General features: G+C 41.4%; 1 protein-coding gene across 3 annotated transcripts in view; it reads left to right on the forward strand.

The window, feature by feature from the left end:
- Positions 1 to 17661, forward strand: part of CPED1 (cadherin like and PC-esterase domain containing 1) — a 318360-nt gene that overhangs the window by 13372 nt on the left and 287327 nt on the right. The window lies entirely within an intron of this gene.

A 17661-nucleotide genomic window follows, 5' to 3' on the forward strand; every position in this document is an offset into this window, starting at 1 on the left:
CACTGCTCCTTTCCCCTTGGTCCTGATTCACACACTATTTTGTGCAGTCTCTGTTTCCCTCAGTCCTAAGCCCTGCAATCAAATCCTGTTAGCCTTCAAAGTCCGATTCTCTGGGAATTCCTGCTCCCATTGCCAGACCCACAGATTGGGAAGCCTGACGTGGGGCTCAGAACCCTCAGTCCAGTAGGTGGACTTCTGTGGTATAATTGTTCTCCAGTTTGTGAGTCACCCACCCAGTGGTTATGGGATTTGATTTTATTATGATTGTGTCCCTCCTACTGTCTCACTGTGGCTTCTCCTCTGTCTTTGGATGTGGGGTATATTTTTTGGTGAGTTCCAGTGTCTTCCTGTCGACAATTGTTTAGCAGTTAATTGTGATTCCGGTGCTCTTACAATAGTGGGTGAGCATACATCCTTCTACTCCACCATCTTGAACCAGTCTCCCTCTGAGATAGTTGATTAGAGCTATGTTAAATTTTTACAGTGAAATATGCACATGGATGAAAAATTGTTCATACTGAGAGAATTTTATACAAATTCGAATTTGCTTACATTAGACAAACTTTAATGAAGTCTTGATGAAGCTCATATTTAAGCAAGTTATGTTACATTTCCTTTGAATCAAGGAATTAATCAGTTTATAGGTGTCATTCTCTCTTGGGTTTTTTTTTTTGCACAATAGTGGCAATAGCCTCTGCCTTTCTCTCTGTAAGCAATTCTGTTTCTTGTTCTAATAGAATTGGAAACTCTCATTAGATAAACCCTCTGAAATGGAAACCACTGGATACACTGACATTATAAAAAGTGCTTCCTATTATCAACTTGGAGTCTGTGGCCTTTGGGGTGAAAAGAATGTTTTGGTTTTACTTTTCTGTTTGGTTTCCACTGGATATTTTTTCTAGGGAGCCATTCTCACTAAAAGGATGAGCTCATGTTCTAAAATAGGATTTATGTTCTCTAACAGAAACTATACCAAAGTTGGAAATCTGCAAGGTAAAAGTCCTTTGTCAACCTTTGTACTTTATGAAGACTTGTTCAAAATGCAAACCAAAATATCTTGGTTATCAGGCACAGGGTTAAAAAAGGAATATAATGATAGAAGATGCATTGATTGAGTCTTGGTTATATATAAGGATCTTAATGAAAAAAATTTATTCAACTTTCAATTAAATTCACTAATAAAGGCTATGGGTACTTAATAGATGAACCAAAGTAATAATTAAGAAGAGCACATGAATTTGAAAGTGCAGAATGGGTCCTAGCAACGTGTTCTGAAATAGAACTGCATTTGGTTTCACTGATCCTTACTTGGGGACTCTGAATAGAACCCCCCACCAGTTTGCTTGTACTGCAACCCAATCAGAATAACTCTTTAAGGGGGAGGCTCTGAGGCTCTGCATGTTGATGGGGAGAACAGACCTGACTATCCCCAGCAAGGCTTCTAACCCCAAACCTGTTCAGTATACGGAATAAGCAGTTTAATAGAGCATCAGAATGTTGTGGAACAAACATGGGCTTTCTTACACATTGGTTCAAATTCCAGATGTGTCATTTACTAGCTATAGCACATAGACAAATTTTACCTAGATTTCTAAACCCTCAATTTTCTCGTTGGAAAAATGAAGCTAACTAAGCCTTACTTGTGAAAACTGAATATGTGTTTTAAAACAGTAAGCATGGTGGCTGACCAGAGTTGGTGTTCAATAAATTTTGGTGTCCTTCTTGGCCCTGAGAAGCTGGGTTTAAGCTCTGACCACAAAAACAAGTACTTTAAATGGCTTATATTTGTTTCAATAATGCACATATAGTACATATTTTTGACCCTCAGCCTATGTGCTTTCTTCATTATATTTTGCTTAGGCAGATGTTTAAAGTGGTGTGTCCTATACTAACAGTCTGTCACTTTTCTTTTTGACACTCTCAGTGCAGTCACATGCAGGCACATTCCACTGGTTTTCCAGGGCTGTGCACAATACTTCCTTCTTCTCCCACTCAGGAAAGTGTTTGCCCGCAAGTAGTGGGCATGCAGCACGTGTTCCCTGATTTATAAAGTGTAAATTATTACAAATTTTGATATTTTAATTCTTTTTATAGCCAATATCTTATAACATACCTCACAGCTGATCTTGACCAAAAGAACCCGGTATCTGCTGCCATTCTGACTATGACTAAGAGAGACATCTGGGGAAGAGTGGCCAATTCAGGATGGGAGAGTCAGGCAAGGGAAAAAGCCTGATGACAATGAGTAATCTATGGGAAGAAAGGAGAATTTATTTAAATAGTAATATTGCTCCAGGATCCTGGTGTTTCTCGTCGGTTTTGTAATAAGAAAAAGTGAATGGTGTCGGGCTGGTGGTGTAGACTTCTGGAAACCTCCTGAACCACCTCTTAAAAGTCTTGTGTATCTGAGGCAGATCCTGCTGCGCCCCACTCACGGTCTCCAGGCAAAAGAGAACACACACAGATGGGGACCCGGAACCGATGCTAAAAAGTTGAGTGACCATGGACAAGTGACCCCTTGGGGTTCATTTTCGTGGACTGTGGCATGTGGGTGTAAAGTCCTGTTACAGGGATGATATGGGATCAAGTTAGGCACGAATTAGGCAGAATGCTTTGGAAAACATGGAGATTATAAAAGGCAGGCGATTAAACATTATCGCATTTGTTAAAAGATAAACTGAGGCACATTGGAAATTTTAAGACTTTATTTGAGCAAAAGTCGATTCCAATTGGTCAGCGCCAAACCTGAAGTGGCTAGGAACGCTCTGAGAGCACGAGCCCAGGGAGAGACTTTTACAGAGAAAAGGTGGAAGGAAGCAGATCAAGGAAATTATTGATTGGCCACAGCTTAAAGCCTCCTTTGCTGCTTGTGATTGGTTGGCCTTAAGTGTCAGTTTCAAAACCTCCACTTTGATTTGCTTATATAGACCACTGGCATTACAGCCACCTCAGTCTACAGGCCTACTTGTTCAATTAATTTAACACGTCCCAAAGAATAAGGCCATGAAAATATTCTCATTGCACTTGGCGCCGCTTGAGGGAGAAGAGTGCATATATACAGCGTAACTGTGAGTACCAGGCATACTCCTTTTCTTTAAGAACTTATAGTATAGTGTGCTATACAGATGTCAGGTTATACAGTTATTTTTGAAAATGCCACTAGGGGGGCCTCCCTGGTGGCGCAGTGGTTGAGAGTCCGCCTGCCGATGCAGGGGATACGGGTTCGTGCCCCGGTCTGGGAGGATCCCATATGCCGCGGAGCGGCTGGGCCCGTGAGCCATGGCCGCTGGGCCTGCGCATCCGGAGCCTGTGCTCCGCAACGGGAGAGGCCACAACAGTGAGAGGCCCGCATACCGCAAAAAAAAAAAAAAAAGGAAAATGCCACTAGGAGTCCAAATTGGCACTGTCACAGTTGAGTTTCACTGTTTCTTTAACAATTGATAGGAAGTATAATAGCATTCCGATAGTTTCAGCCTTAAGCCTGCTTCTTTCCTAGTGGAAAATCTAGCATTAATTTAGCCAAAGTGCACAGATGCCTCAGGAAAAATGAAACAGGAAATTAACTTTTATGTAGCAGGCAGGAACTGCCTGAATTCAGCAAAGTATCAGCCAGAAAGTCGATTTTCATACTGAGCAGTAAACCTTCCCTACTGGACACACCCAGAGGGCAGAAGTGATTTCAAATGGGTTTTTCCTCACTCCTCCATTTAATATTAATTATTTTTTCCAAGTAAATAGTGAAAATTAATAACACATCTGAAGCTTCCTACACATAAGCTAAACCCATTTATCCATGTATTTTAGTGCTATACATAAGCTATTTTTAGAGCAGATAGATTTGGAGCAGTTAATTTTCTTTTTCATGGGGGAGTATAGAGGCAAAAAGAGGTAAGCTGATTACTTTTCTTTTAAAGAAAGGATGGTTAAAGTAATACTATGTCTGCTTTAAATACACTTGTTTGCTGTAGAGCAGAGAAAATGTATTTGTGAAAATATCTTCTGTCAGAAATAGAAACCTCAAGAAGCTAGAATTGTCTCCTGCTTTTAATATAAAATAACAACACTTTAAAAGGAGCCCTTTTCTGTGATATAAATGGGAGGATGTCTCATCATCCAAAGATGTGCACATGATCTTAATTAAGCACAATTCTTAGCAAAACCCTGAACAAAGTAACCAAGTACTTGCAATAATGCAACCACTCCCTGGGAAGTCTAGCATTTACACAAAACCTTCTAATAAATTACTGGCAGTTAGATCAGGGCAGGGATCAAGTTTACACAATGCCTGGCACATAAAATGTTGAATGAATGGATAGATGAATGGGAACTCATATAATTCAGGCTGTGTGTCCAGTACCGGACTTCCTGTGGTGGCCAGCAGTCCTTAAATTCTTCTTTTGGGCTTTCAATTGGGTTCTTAAACACTGATCTCCACTGGGTTCATCCAGGTCCTTCTCCATTTATAAGATGTCCTTACCTCCTGCTTTCCTGAGAAAACCAAAGCAATCTGTTGTGGTTGAAGAGATGCTTTCTTCTTTAGGCCTGACCTATGAGACCATCTGGTGGACCCTTTTAGAATAAACTGGACTTCTAGGAAGAGAACTTACTTTTCTAGCCAGTCACAGAAAAAAAAGACAAATGATATTATGCAAGATAATCCATGCCTTATGGAAAGGATTATAGAGTTTAGGGAGTTGAAAATTTGATAACAGTATTAGATGATGTTTTATTCCTTCCTCTAGAGATGGTGCTTATGTTGTGGTATCACTGGATATTGTCATTTCCTGCCAATTTTTGATTTTTAAAGCAAAAAGGTGGCCACGAAATACTTAAACATTCTAGAATGAGTGTGTAATTTGGAGAGCTCTAAGATTTTGGCAGGAATACGTTGTGTTATGAGGTGGTGGCGTGATGGTACAGCATCTGGCAATGCGAGGAGGATGAGGGTGGACTGGATGGAGGCTTCTAACAGGGAAGCACAGAGAAGAGGGCTCTCAGGGCTCAGTCAGGCTGGGAAGAGAGTTACCCAGGGTAGTCTTCAAGCTTGTGTATTGGTACTGGCCAGTGAGCTGAAGGGACAAGATGAGGAGGCCATAGAGTGTGAACAGCCACTCTATTCACTCTGAGTGAACAAGGGTGCTCAGTGTGCCAAGGCATAAATGTGCACTTAAGGAGACTTGGTCTACACATTTGATATAAGGCAGGATATTTCCTCTCTACAGACTTTGGTGTCTAGATATTTAACACCTGTTCCGCCATTATTTTTAACACTTTGAGCCCCACATGGGTAGGGTGAGGCAGAGTTCCTCTGGGTTTGTGAGATGTGTGCCTCTATCCTGTAGCCTTTCATTCACCCAAGAACTGGAGCTGACCTTTGCTGCCCTGGAGATGCAGGACCACCTGCATGGAGTGGGTTGGCTTTCCATCCTTAATCATCTGTGCAATTCATGGGGACCCTGGATTTCTGGGGAGAATCCAGATAAACTGGTTGCTACTTGGATATGAGTGCTGAGGGGAGAAGAAAGGAGCCGGGGATGCTATCTGCATGGATTGACAATATTAGACACTTGAAGTGGCCTTAGGAACCTCTCCTGGGAGTATGAATGTGGTGACTGGATTGACAGTGGATGGAGAATCTTAATCGCCATCTCAGTGCCTGAATTCTATCCTTGCATCCAGCAGGTGTTTCATTTAGGCTGGACTCTCTATCCAGGGGAGGGCATATTTGCCATGGTGCTGAAAGAGATTCTTGGCTGGCCACCACAAGTTTTTTCTTGATGGCCTGATGCAGACCCCTGGGGTCTTAGTGTGTGCAGTGGTGAAGTGCAGAGAGGACTGCATGGCTAGGAGGAGAGTCGAGGTCATAAACTGGGCAGGATGAGTGGTGGGAGGATGTGCAGCAAGCCTTGCAGTAGGGACAGTGCAGAGAAGGGAATAGGATTAAAGTGGAGAATGAAAGTGAGTTCAGGAAGTTAATAGGTAAGTCCTATAGAAGGTCCTAAGAGCAAACAATGGTGACCATATTTCTAAGCCCCAAAGAGAGGATATAATCTTGCTAAGGGCTTTTTGTATCCTGGTTGTGAATTTATTTATAGGACATTATAACAAGGTATAAAATTAAATCATATTTAGTTGTGCAATGAACATACTGCCTAATATTTATCTGGCACCCAAATCTAAAAACTGTGTCCACTGTGTATATGGTATCAGTGGCCATATTTTATTTTCATGATGGTATGTTTGCTCTGACACTGGATTTTTAGCAGAGAAGAATAGTAGAAATGGTGATCCATTGATTATTTTTAAATGCTTTAATGCCCCTAATATATAAACACAGCCCTTTAATATTCTACTTGTGGCAGAACCCTTATGAAATCATTTGACTGAAGTTTTTAGGGTCTTAATTTTGTTAAATTAATTAAACAAGGAGCCCATCAGACTGAGGTGGCTGTGAGGCTGTGTGGGCCTCTGTAGGCAAACCAAAATCTAATTCTGTGAATGGCTCAGGGTTCCGAAATCAAAATGCCAAAGATGACCAGTCACAAACAGCCAACTAGGCTTTAGGCTACAGCTCATCAATAATTTCCTTTCTCTGCTTCCATACTTTCTCTATATACGTCTTTCCCCCGCTCCTGTTGCCTGAATGTTCCTAATCACTTCAGGTTTGGTGCTGTCCAACTGGAATGGTTTTTTGCTCAAATGAACTCTTAAAATTTTAAATATGCCTCAGTTTATCTTTTAACAATTTAAAATATTTTAATTTGTCAAGATCACTTTTATGCTTTTTTTTTTTTTTTTTTTTTTTTTGCGGTACGCAGGCCTCTCACTGTTGTGGCCTCTCCCGTTGCAGAGCACAGGCTCTGGATGTGCAGGCTCAGCGGCCATGGCTCACGGGCCCAGCCGCTCCATGGCATGTGGGATCCTCCTGGACCAGGTCACGAACCCGTGTCCCCTGCCTCGGCAGGCGGACTCCCAACCACTGCGCCACCAGGGAAGCCCTATGCTATCATTTTTTAAGTGATATTTATGCCATTGCTTTTTTTTGGCCACGGGATCTTAGCTCCCCAACCAGGGATCAAACCCATGCCCCCTGCAGTGAAAGCACAAGAGTCTTAACTGCTGGAACACCAGGGAAGTCCCAATGTGATCACTTTTTAAGAGATATTTAAATATGCCTTACATTTATGAGGGGTTGTACATTTTCTAAAGATTTTATTTCACTGTTTGAGTCTCCTTTGATCCTTACAACATCGAGAAAAGTAGGATGGGAGGTTGATGTTCATTTGCAGATGAGGAAAGGGAAGTACACCTAGTGGAGCTTAAGTGGTGTCAGCAGACAATGAATGGGGAAGTGGGGTGGGAAGTAGAATGGAAACTCATGATTCAGAAGTCCTTGGGGTGTTGCTGGCAAAGCCTCTGACTTAGATTCAGGGTCTCTGGCATCCATTAAACTGTTTGGTAGATTGTATGCTGCTTAGGTATTGATATTGTTGTAATGACCCCAGTGTTCTTTCCTTTCTGTTATGTTGCCTTTGTATGGACTTCTATTTTAAGACTGAATTGCAGAATTAACTCCTTGTTTTGGCATGGGGGACAGAGACTTGCTATTATTTTAACATTTTTCAAAAGAACAAGGTCTCTCCTTGTCCTCTGCTTGGTATTTCATAATTGGGAATTGCTGATTTTATATTTTGTTATATTTTTACGGATGTCCTTTAACTACTGCTGACACTGTGATAAGATTCAGGGGGCTGGGGAGCTGTTACTCTAAGACCAGCAAACGCTATCAGGGTTTGAGGATGGAAAGCAAATGTCTTCCTCCTCTGAAGCTCTATGTGATTAAGTGTCGGATTAATAGAAGCCTGAGAATGGGAAAGAATTGTAGAGAAAGAGGAAAGCAGAAGGAAGGGAAAGAGGCAAAAGAGGGACACTTAGAGTGGTTTTTATTTGATCTAAAATAGAAAGTAAAATCATCTGTGCCAAAAGAAAAAGTAATTTACATTCTCTTCTGATCTCATTTAAAGCTTTATCTAATTCTTCAAGATGTCTTGAAGGACGCTATCATGACCACCATCTCCCAGCTAGTCCTGTGTTTTTGTAATCTCAGCTGAGTTTTGTTATGTCTGTAAAGTTAGAGCAAATAGTAAACCGATGGCCCACAGCTGTGCATCGTGGGTGGCACCTCAAGGAAAGGAGTCTTGAATTCGTTGGAGGAAGAGCCTCCAGAGGAAGCTGAAAAAGATGCTTCCTATGACTTTCAAAGCAACTAGAAAAGAGGAACAAAACTTTGGGAGAAGCAGAGAGGCAATCTAAGCTCCTCCGTGTTGGTTGAAATGGATGAGCACTTCAGGGAGGTAAGTAAGATAGGCAGTCAGCAGCTGCAGGCCTTTGGAGGCAAGTAATCACAGCAGCAGACTCCAGATAGGGACTCCAGGAGAAACCCCTGTTCTTGTGTTCTTGGTTTGTTTTCAGTTTCTCACTGTCTCCAAGATTCCTGCTCTGTGTGCGGGTCAACCTGGGGAAGGAATGAGCAGCACACAATTGAAGCTACGCCCAGCCTGTCTGTGCATTGCTGGGGTTTGAAGAGCTGAGAAGTGGCCTTGTTTTTTCTTTTTTTTTCCCGTCTTGAAAGTTGCTCTTCTCCGGGCATTCCTCTTCTCCTTCCTCTGGCTACACAGGCTCTATACTACGCAGCCCTCTTAGAAAGGCGCAGTGTGGTTCTGAGTTGGGAGGGCAGAGAAGTGCATTAGACAGAGACGGCCGAGGCATTCTCATGGTTTACCATCAGGTTATATGCTTCGTACTTTATAGATGGAGTGGAAGTCTCTTCTGATGAGCAAAAATCATACTATATCTCTTAAGTCTCAGTGTTCCAGATGTTCCCAGTGGACTAAGGCAATTTGATGTTTTTTCTCATTAAATATTTTCTAGCTTAGGATGGCCGGGTCAGGCTCTGTCCTGCTGTTCTCTTCTTTTTTCCTCTTTTGTGCCCCCCTCTCTGCTTCTCATGTGTCAGGCTTACAGACTTTCTCTCTGTTTACTTAAGATCTTCACAGCACATCCTTTCTTTGGGACTTTTCACCCCACTTCTGGAATATTTTCATCCTCTGTAGCTGACCTCTCCCTCACACTGTGAGGTGCGACTGTCCTGTTGCTGCCTCTCCTTCTGTTGCAGGAAGGAAGGTGGGGCTCAAGAGGATTGTCACATCCCAGGACTCAGGCAAGTCCCTGGGACAGCCGCCAAATGTGGGTTCTTGGCTTCGCACAGGAAAAGATTCAAGAGCGAGCCAGAGTAAAGTGAATGAAGGTCTATTCAGGGAGATACACACTCCATAGACAGAGTGTGGGCCATTTTGGAAGACAAGAGGCCCCAGGGTATGGGGTTGTCGGTTTTTATAGGGGTGGGTAATTTCATAGGCTAATGAGTGGGAGGATTATTTCAACTACAGTATTTTGGGGAAGGGGTGGAAACTGCCAAGAATTGGACCACAGCCCACTTTTTGGCCTTTTATGGTTGGCCTCGGAACTGTCATGGTGCCTGGGGGTGTGTCATTTAGCTGATGTATTACAATGAGCGTCTATTGAGGCTCAAGGGAAGTCAACTTGTCCGCCATCTTGGACCTAGTTGGTTCTAACTAGTTTATGTCATATCCTCAATGGCGGTCATTGTTTTAATGGTTGGACCCTGCCCCCTTTTTGTTTACTCACTGACCTCTCCTCGCAGTGCTCTGCTGCCCAGTGTTCCCCCAGTGCCATTAGATGCCTCCTTAAGACAGATCTCAGGTCTCCCTCTTGTGGCATGGTCACCCAGGTCACTGAATGCTTCCATTAAAAAACCCCAAAAAAACAACAAAGCTTATTTTCTGCATTGTGGGAACCATGACATATAGTTCTTAGGAAATCCTGTGATTTAGGTAGTAGAACTCTGGTCTTCTGAAATTCTATCATGGTACCCATCCATCCAGAAAACCAAGAAAACAAGAAAACATCCTCACTTTATCTTAGTAAGTCTAGTTTTCCTCATCCACCTCTTCCCTGCTATGGTTTTTTGTAAACGGCATCAAAGTTCATCAAAGTTGTACCTAGGTAGAAAGACCAGCATAAAGTGACCAACCTTTTTTTTTTTTGCAATTACAGCTTCATTTTATTTATTTTTTTAAATTTAATTGTATTTATTTATTTTATATGCAGCAGGTTCTTATTAGTTATCTATTTTATACATATTAGTTTATACATGTCAATCCCAATCTCCCAGTTCATCCCCCCACTCCCCCATCCCCCCGCTTTCCCCTCTTTGTGTCCATATGTTTGTTCTCTACATCTGTGTCTCTATTTCTGCCTTGCAAACCGGTTCATCTGTACCATTTTTCTAGATTCCACATATATGTGTTAATATATGATATTTGTTTTCCTCTTTCTGACTTACTTCACTCTATATGACGGTCTCTAGGTCCATCCACATCTCTACAAATGACCCAATTTTGTTCCTTTTTATGGCTGAGTTATATTCCATTGTATATATGTATCACATCTTCTTTATCCATTTGTCTGTTGATGGACTTTTAGGTTGCTTCCATGACCTGGCTTTTAAATTCTCTACTGCTAACTAGGTTTTGGTTTCCTACCAGCTACTTAACAAGATAATAAGTCATGTTGCATTACCTCCACTTTTATCTTCTTTGCCAATTATTTCTTGTTGCCTACCTGACCGTATTTACCACTCACAATAAAAAGTACCTCTGCTGCTGACCTTCTAGGACTTCTGTTTTAATACCTCTTCTTATCTTTTCTCTCTGTCCAAGAATTATCTTTCTTCTCTCATTGTCTTTCATACACAACATTCATAACACATGCAAGCAACAGCAGCATGACCATCTGGGTCATCTTTTTTTTTTTTTTTTTTTTGCGGTACGCAGGCCTCTCACTGTTGTGGCCTCTCCCGTTGCAGAGCACAGGCTCCGGACGCGCAGGCTCAGCGGCCATGGCTCATGGGCCCAGCCACTCTGCGCCATGTGGGATCTTCCTGGACCAGGGCACGAACCCGTGTCCCCTGCATTGGCAGGTGGACTCTCAACCACTGCGCCACCAGGGAAGCCCTCTGGGTCATCTTTGACACTTTGCCCTGACCAGATATCTTATCTCTGCAGGAACTTATCTTTCATGATTCCATTAATTGTCTATTGCTCCTCCCACTAAAAAGTAAGCTCAGTGAGAGCTAGAACTTTATCCAGGTTCTTCACTATTGTATTTCTCAGAGACTAGAACCATGCCTGACACATAGAAAGTGTTCAAAAATATTAAATAGGTAAATGAATAAATGTTGAGAAAGAGCCCATGGGAGAGAAGGGGGAGGAGATAGTAAGGATCCAGGAGAAGGAGCTAAAAGAAGGAGAAAGTTCTCAGGGATTTGAGGGTGGAGCTTGGGAGGAGGTTTGTTGCATGGAGGGAGGGGGAGTCTGGAGTCTGGAGAATAAACAGAGTGATTGACCCTCGATAAGAAGTGGACTGGTTTCTTCCCTGGAAATCAGAAGAAAAAAGGAAATGCTGGTTGTGCTGATAGGCTATACGTTTGCCAAAACAGACGTAGTGTAACTCAGTGTGTTTCCTTCTAAGATGGCTACTTTCCTCTGTCAGGAGGAGGCTGTTATCTGTAGAAATAAGGAGGTAGCTGGAGAGTGGGAAAGTTTGTCACTTTGGAGAATGTGAGAGAGAATTGACGCAGGAAGTATAGTTGGATGGTCTGGGGAGTGTGAGGACTGAACTGGCTTTGCCAACCAGGATCTGTCCACCTGAGCCCTTTTCTTCAGCAGCTCTCAGCACCCCAGCCCAGGAGCAGGTCAGGCGGGTTGTGGAGATCTTCTTCAGCTCTCTCAGATCAGAATTTTCACAGCATCCTCTTCCTCCTGGTTTACCTGGCATGTCATCATTTATTATAACTAGATGTTTATGTCTGCTTTCCTTGATGGGCTGTCACCTCTGTGAGGGCAGAGACTTGCCTGTCTTATTTAATGCTGTGTCTCCAGCTCATCCATGCTTGAGGTTTTGCCATATGACTGTGATGCACGTACAGTGGAGCAAGGGAATTTAATGTACCGGGTAGGGAGTATTGGATCCTGGAATCTGAGATGCAGAGAAGGAAGGTGAAAGGAGGCTAGTAGAAAGTTGGCATTAGGGGGAAAGACCAGTGGTTGAAGAACTGATATATTAGGAATAAATGAGAAGATCTGGAAATAAATGAAAGTGATCAGAGAATGGAGTATCGCATTTTATAGTTTCAGAGATGGGACTGTTTGGGGGACCACAAAGATCAAGCAAGATTTGGCCATTGGAGTGGGTGGTTGAAGTGAAGTGGAGGAGAGAGTCATTAGGGATGAAGAGGTCATGGATATCTTATGACTTGAGATGCGGATGTCGAAGCCTCCACTGAGACTTTCTACTGGATTTTTTTACCTGACAGTGAGTAAAATAATGAAAGGGCATGAATATATTTGCAAGTAATGAACTCATAGTTTGCATTTAGTGTTTATTCATTTGCTCATTCATCCTCCCATTCACTCTTATTTAGAACCTGGCAGTAGGCTGTGTGTACAACAATGACCAAAGCAGAGAAGTCTAGGCCCTCGTGAAACATACAGATTTGCAGGAAGGGCAGACAGTAAACAAGCAATCTGTAATTATAAATTGTGAAGAGTGTCAAAGGGAAAATTAGATTGAGGAATAGGTGAAGATGAGTTTTGGCAATAGCTATTTAAATGGGTGCCATTTCATCAAAGCTATATTGTGGATACTCTTTAATATTGAAACTTTATTGCTTTTGTTTAGAACTTACATAGAGCCACAGATGGGTAAATTTGCCTTACATTGGATGTTGGGTGTTGGGATAGCCCCAAAGTACAGTTTGGGGGTACATTCAGAGGGTGCTCAGTTGTCATGGAGTAGTTCTGAGAAATGTGTGATCATTCCATGATGGGCTCAAGGTTCAGCTGAGTCAGCTGTGAGATGGAGGCCGCGGGTCATTATATGTTCATTTAAGTAGGGAACATTCTCTGAGGCTCTGTTTGCATATCCAGGGAACCTGCAGTTCCTAAACTGTCCTACAGTTATAAATAGTGTTTAAGTAGAAAATGTATTGGATATGCATCCTGGAAAACTCCATCCATTTTATTCCTTGAATTCTCTAAAATAAGTGTACATCTTGCCAATGGAAAAAAATTCTCTATTCTCGTAGTGGAAAAATTAAACTGTAATTCACTATGATAGACTCTATAATATTTCTAAAATGCCAAAAATCTAGACAGCATGGCAACTTGACTTTTAGTTGTATATGACACATATATGAGGTCTACTATATGATTTGTATTTGAGCATCAAAAAGTGTCATAAATACGTGGCTACTTTAATAAATCCAGAAAAAAAATCTTTCTGTTGTATGGAAAAAAAAACAAGTTTTATTTCTCATCTCTACTATATTTTCAAGAGCTGTATTTCTTGCTTTTGTGGTAAGTCTTGGTAAAGACTTGTTAATAGTAACTGAGAAATATACTGCCTTTATAATATAGCTCTTTATTGAACTTTTTTTACTGTAAATTCATTACTTTGCTCAAGTATTTGACTCTATTTTTGTCATTCTTGCCACTATTCTACTGAAACAAATTGCTTTATTTTTATTTTTTTAACATCTTTAATAAGGAGTATAATTGCTCTACAATGTTGTGTTAGTTTCTGCTTTATAACAAAGTGAATCAGCCATACATATACATATATCCCCATATCTCCTCCCTCTTGTGTCTCCCTCCCTCCCTCCCTCCCTATCCCACCCCTCTAGGTGGTCACAAAGCACTGAGCTGATCTCCCTGTGCTATGTGGCTGCTTCCCACTAGCTATCAATTTTACATTTGAAACAAATTTCTTAATACAAATTTTCACCACTTTCTATCCCAATCTTCCATGGTAGTATTTATAAAAAAGACTTACATATTGCAAAAAAAGATGTTTGTATTCATTCATTCAAAGAATATTTATTATGTGCCCGTATGTGCCAAGGACTATTCTTAGGCTGGGGAAACAAAAGTGAACAAAACAGACAAAAATATATGCTTTCTTTTACCTTCTTTTATGGTGTGGGGAAACAGACAATAAACATAATAAAGAAATCATATTTTTGCCTTAAAAGATGATAAGCCCGACAGAGAAAAATATGTATCAGGGTATATAGAAGCATATAGTTTACTGTAGAAAGGCTTTTTATGATAGAGACCAAACTATATTAATTGAAAAACTTACAGAATTCCTAACATAAAAGCAGTTACAATATGATATAGATTTTAATTCAATTTTACTTGTATATATTTGACATCGTTTATTGGTGGGATGCTGTGTTGGACGCTTTCATATAGAAAACTGATTTAATTTCACCATACAATCTCATGAAGTAGGATTCGCTACTTCAACTATACCTATGAGAAAACTCTGGTGTGGGGAGATTACATCACTCTCCCCAGTGGACGAAGCACGCGACTGGCAGAGCCAGAATCCAAATCTAGATTTTTGATTTCTTACATGGCTGCATCTAACCCTCCAACTAGTCTATTACAACACTCTCTATCCTAAGGCGGCATAGAGGCTTCAGATTTTGAAGTCCTTCCAATAAAAATAACGTGTTCGGTTATAAAGCAACTTTCGTGTAGTCCAGTGAAGTGATTTCTGAGGGGCTATTCTGCAGATCTCTCAGGAAGAAGGGAGAGAGGGAAGTGACTCGGGGTTCAGAGTGTCAACATCCAGTAACACTCATTCTTTTCTAAATTCTCCGCAGCAGACCCGCAAGTCTTAAGTTCAGTTGTTGTAGTAATAGCCAGGGTAAATGTATTCTTCCACTAAAAAGATACCCTCAAACTTGTAGGAGTCATCAGGAGCTCTCATTTCCAAAAGCGCTGCTCCGGGCATTTGATAATCCCGCATTTGCTGGTGCGGTTGACGTAACTGTATTTCACATATGCAGTGCGTGCCCCTGTTGTTGGACCAGCTAAGACCATTCTCGCCCCTTGGTATTGGGCCATTCTGCTGATACAGGGTGTTATAAATATTACGACAGGGTCAGTTTGTATAATACAACATAATTTGTCAGGATAATACAACATAATTTGACAGGCAAACTCATTTCCTATTTATTCTCTGTAGTCTGAGACATGAGTTAAAATTTCAGTGTGTTATAAGGGTCATGATAAAATATGGCCAGTAATTAACACTTTTAAAAAAATATGCTCTCTATAAGATAGGCCGGTAAGAACTATGCTGCTTTTACTTAAACTGATCATGGTTTGGGGGGCGGGGTTGGGAAAGAGGGATTATATCTTTCAAAATACTAAGAACTTAAAGTTTGAAAATACACTCTTCTCATGTGAAATCACTGCTGTACCCGAGCCAGCTGTAATCGAGAAGGGCATCCTGTGATTGTGAAAGAAAATAATATGAGAAGGGAATTCTGGACACTGCATTTTGCTTGAGTGACACTGATATGTTTGGAAGCATCTCTCTTCCCCTTTCACCTAGATGCATGTTTGTTTATTTTGGCCTCCTATGGGCTACTGTTTCCCTCTAATTCCTGAGTCCAAAGGCTCAACCAGTAGTTGGTTTCAAATACTCCTTCTTAATTGTTTATCACTACGAACAATTACAACATTTGCTGGAGAGTTATGTCCCAGTTTGCAGTTAAATTCTTGAGTTTAAATAGTTTCGTTATCAATAAAACGCAATGTCCTTTAACAAGGGAAAATATCTGATCATGTTTTCCCAAAGTACCATGCACAGAAGGTGTGATAGCTGGTGTTCTCTTTCTTTCCTTTGTATTCATCACACACGTATTAAGAGCCTATGTTAGCATGTGTCAGGCAAAGCTCAGATACAGAAACAGTGTTCCTGACTCTCTGCTCTTTTTGACATATGATTATTTTAAAAACACATATATAGGACTTCCTTTATGCCAGGCACAGTTCTAAGCATTTTACAAATATTAAGTCCTTAATCCTCACAGCAGCCTTAGGAAGAAGGTACTGTCCAAGGTCACATGATTAGTGCTGGTGGAACCAGGGGATTCGAAGCCGGCAGCCTGGCTGCAGAGTTTGGGTCCTTCTGCACTACACCATGCTTTGTCTATGAATTTTCAGATAGCCATCATTTGTATGCAGTGAAAATAGGGTATGGTTCCTGCCCTCAAAGCATTTACAAGCTAAAGCTGTTTCTTCTTTCCATATGTATATTCAAAGATCAGATCTTGATAGAGCATTACGGTCCATTCATTTACTAGATATCTTCATTTATTAAGTATGTCCGATGTGTACTAGAGACACAGGGACAATGCAGGCTGGCTGTTAGGGAACTCACATCAGGGAGAGACACAATTTCATAAGTGCTGATGGAAGGATGTATTTCAGTGAAATTTTTCCAAAGAGGTACTGTTTGATTTGGAGTTTGCTAAACAGAAGAATGGAGAGAGAGGAAGGAATTATCAGTTGAAGGCACAGTGGAGTCTGTATGAAGGAGCAGAATGGGATCAGGAATGGAAATGACTAAGAGTACAACATGACCAGAGAAGGAAGATGGGGTCTAAGTTCAAATGGCCTACATTCCTTGATAAAGATGTGGAATTGTTTTGGTCAGTAATGGGAAATAATGAAGAAATTTAAGGAGTGAAAAGACAGGGTACAAAATGTGTCTTAGATCATTGAAATGGACAATTTGATTCAGAGCTGCCACCAAAAGTAATGTGGCTTCCCAATTTCATGTTTCACCTCTTCCCCCTCATCTGCCTTCTCCAACCCCTTTGTCTCCTCTTCTTTGGCGTCTCCCATTTTTTTTTCTCTAACCCCCATCCACTTTCATCACTCCTTCCAGTAGTAAAAAATGTCTACTTTATCAAGGTTTAGTCACAGATTTTCTGGAAAACACATAGTATCCGTCATTAAACCGTATAATGAATTTCAATGTCAGTATTCTTTCTACTTGCCAATTCAAAACTTCCCTCTTTTTTTTAAAATAAATTTTTATTTATTTTTGGCTGCGTTGGGTCTTTGTCGCTACACGCGGGCCTTCTCTAGTTGTGGCGAGTGAGGGCCACTCTTCGTTGTGGTGCGCGTGCTTCTCATTGTGCTGGCTTCTCTTATTGTGGAGCACGGGCTCTAGGCGCGCGGGCTTAGTAGTTGTGGCTTGTGGGCTTAGTTCCTCCGCAGCATGTGCGATCTTCGCGGACCAGGGCTCGAACCTGTGTCCCCTGCATTGGCAGGCAGATTCTTAATCACTGTGCCACCAGGGAAGTCCCAAAACTTCTCTCTTGTTAACGGTATTTCAAACATCAGCGTGAGAAAGAAGAAAATTTCTTTGAAGGAGCAATAAACCACTGAAGGAAGAACCTAAAATTATGATACTTAAGTGATACCCGCCTCTTCTCACACGAAGTTCCATTCTGCCTCACTGAGATGCATTCAAATTTTGCTACGTCCTGATGGAGAGAAGCAGTAGCGTTGTGCGTCTCCAGAGAGCTCTGGGATTGCTTCTCAGCTATACTCCCCTGTCCTTCCGATGCAAAATCCATCCTCCCTAAGTCTATTTCCTCTAATGTGTTTACCTAAAAGAACTGTTAAAAGATAAGGCAGTTGGAACTACTAC

The sequence above is a fragment of the Mesoplodon mirus genome (assembly GCF_964341445.2).
Source record: "Mesoplodon mirus genome assembly, chromosome: 9".
In the NCBI taxonomy this organism is placed as follows: domain Eukaryota; kingdom Metazoa; phylum Chordata; class Mammalia; order Artiodactyla; family Ziphiidae; genus Mesoplodon; species Mesoplodon mirus.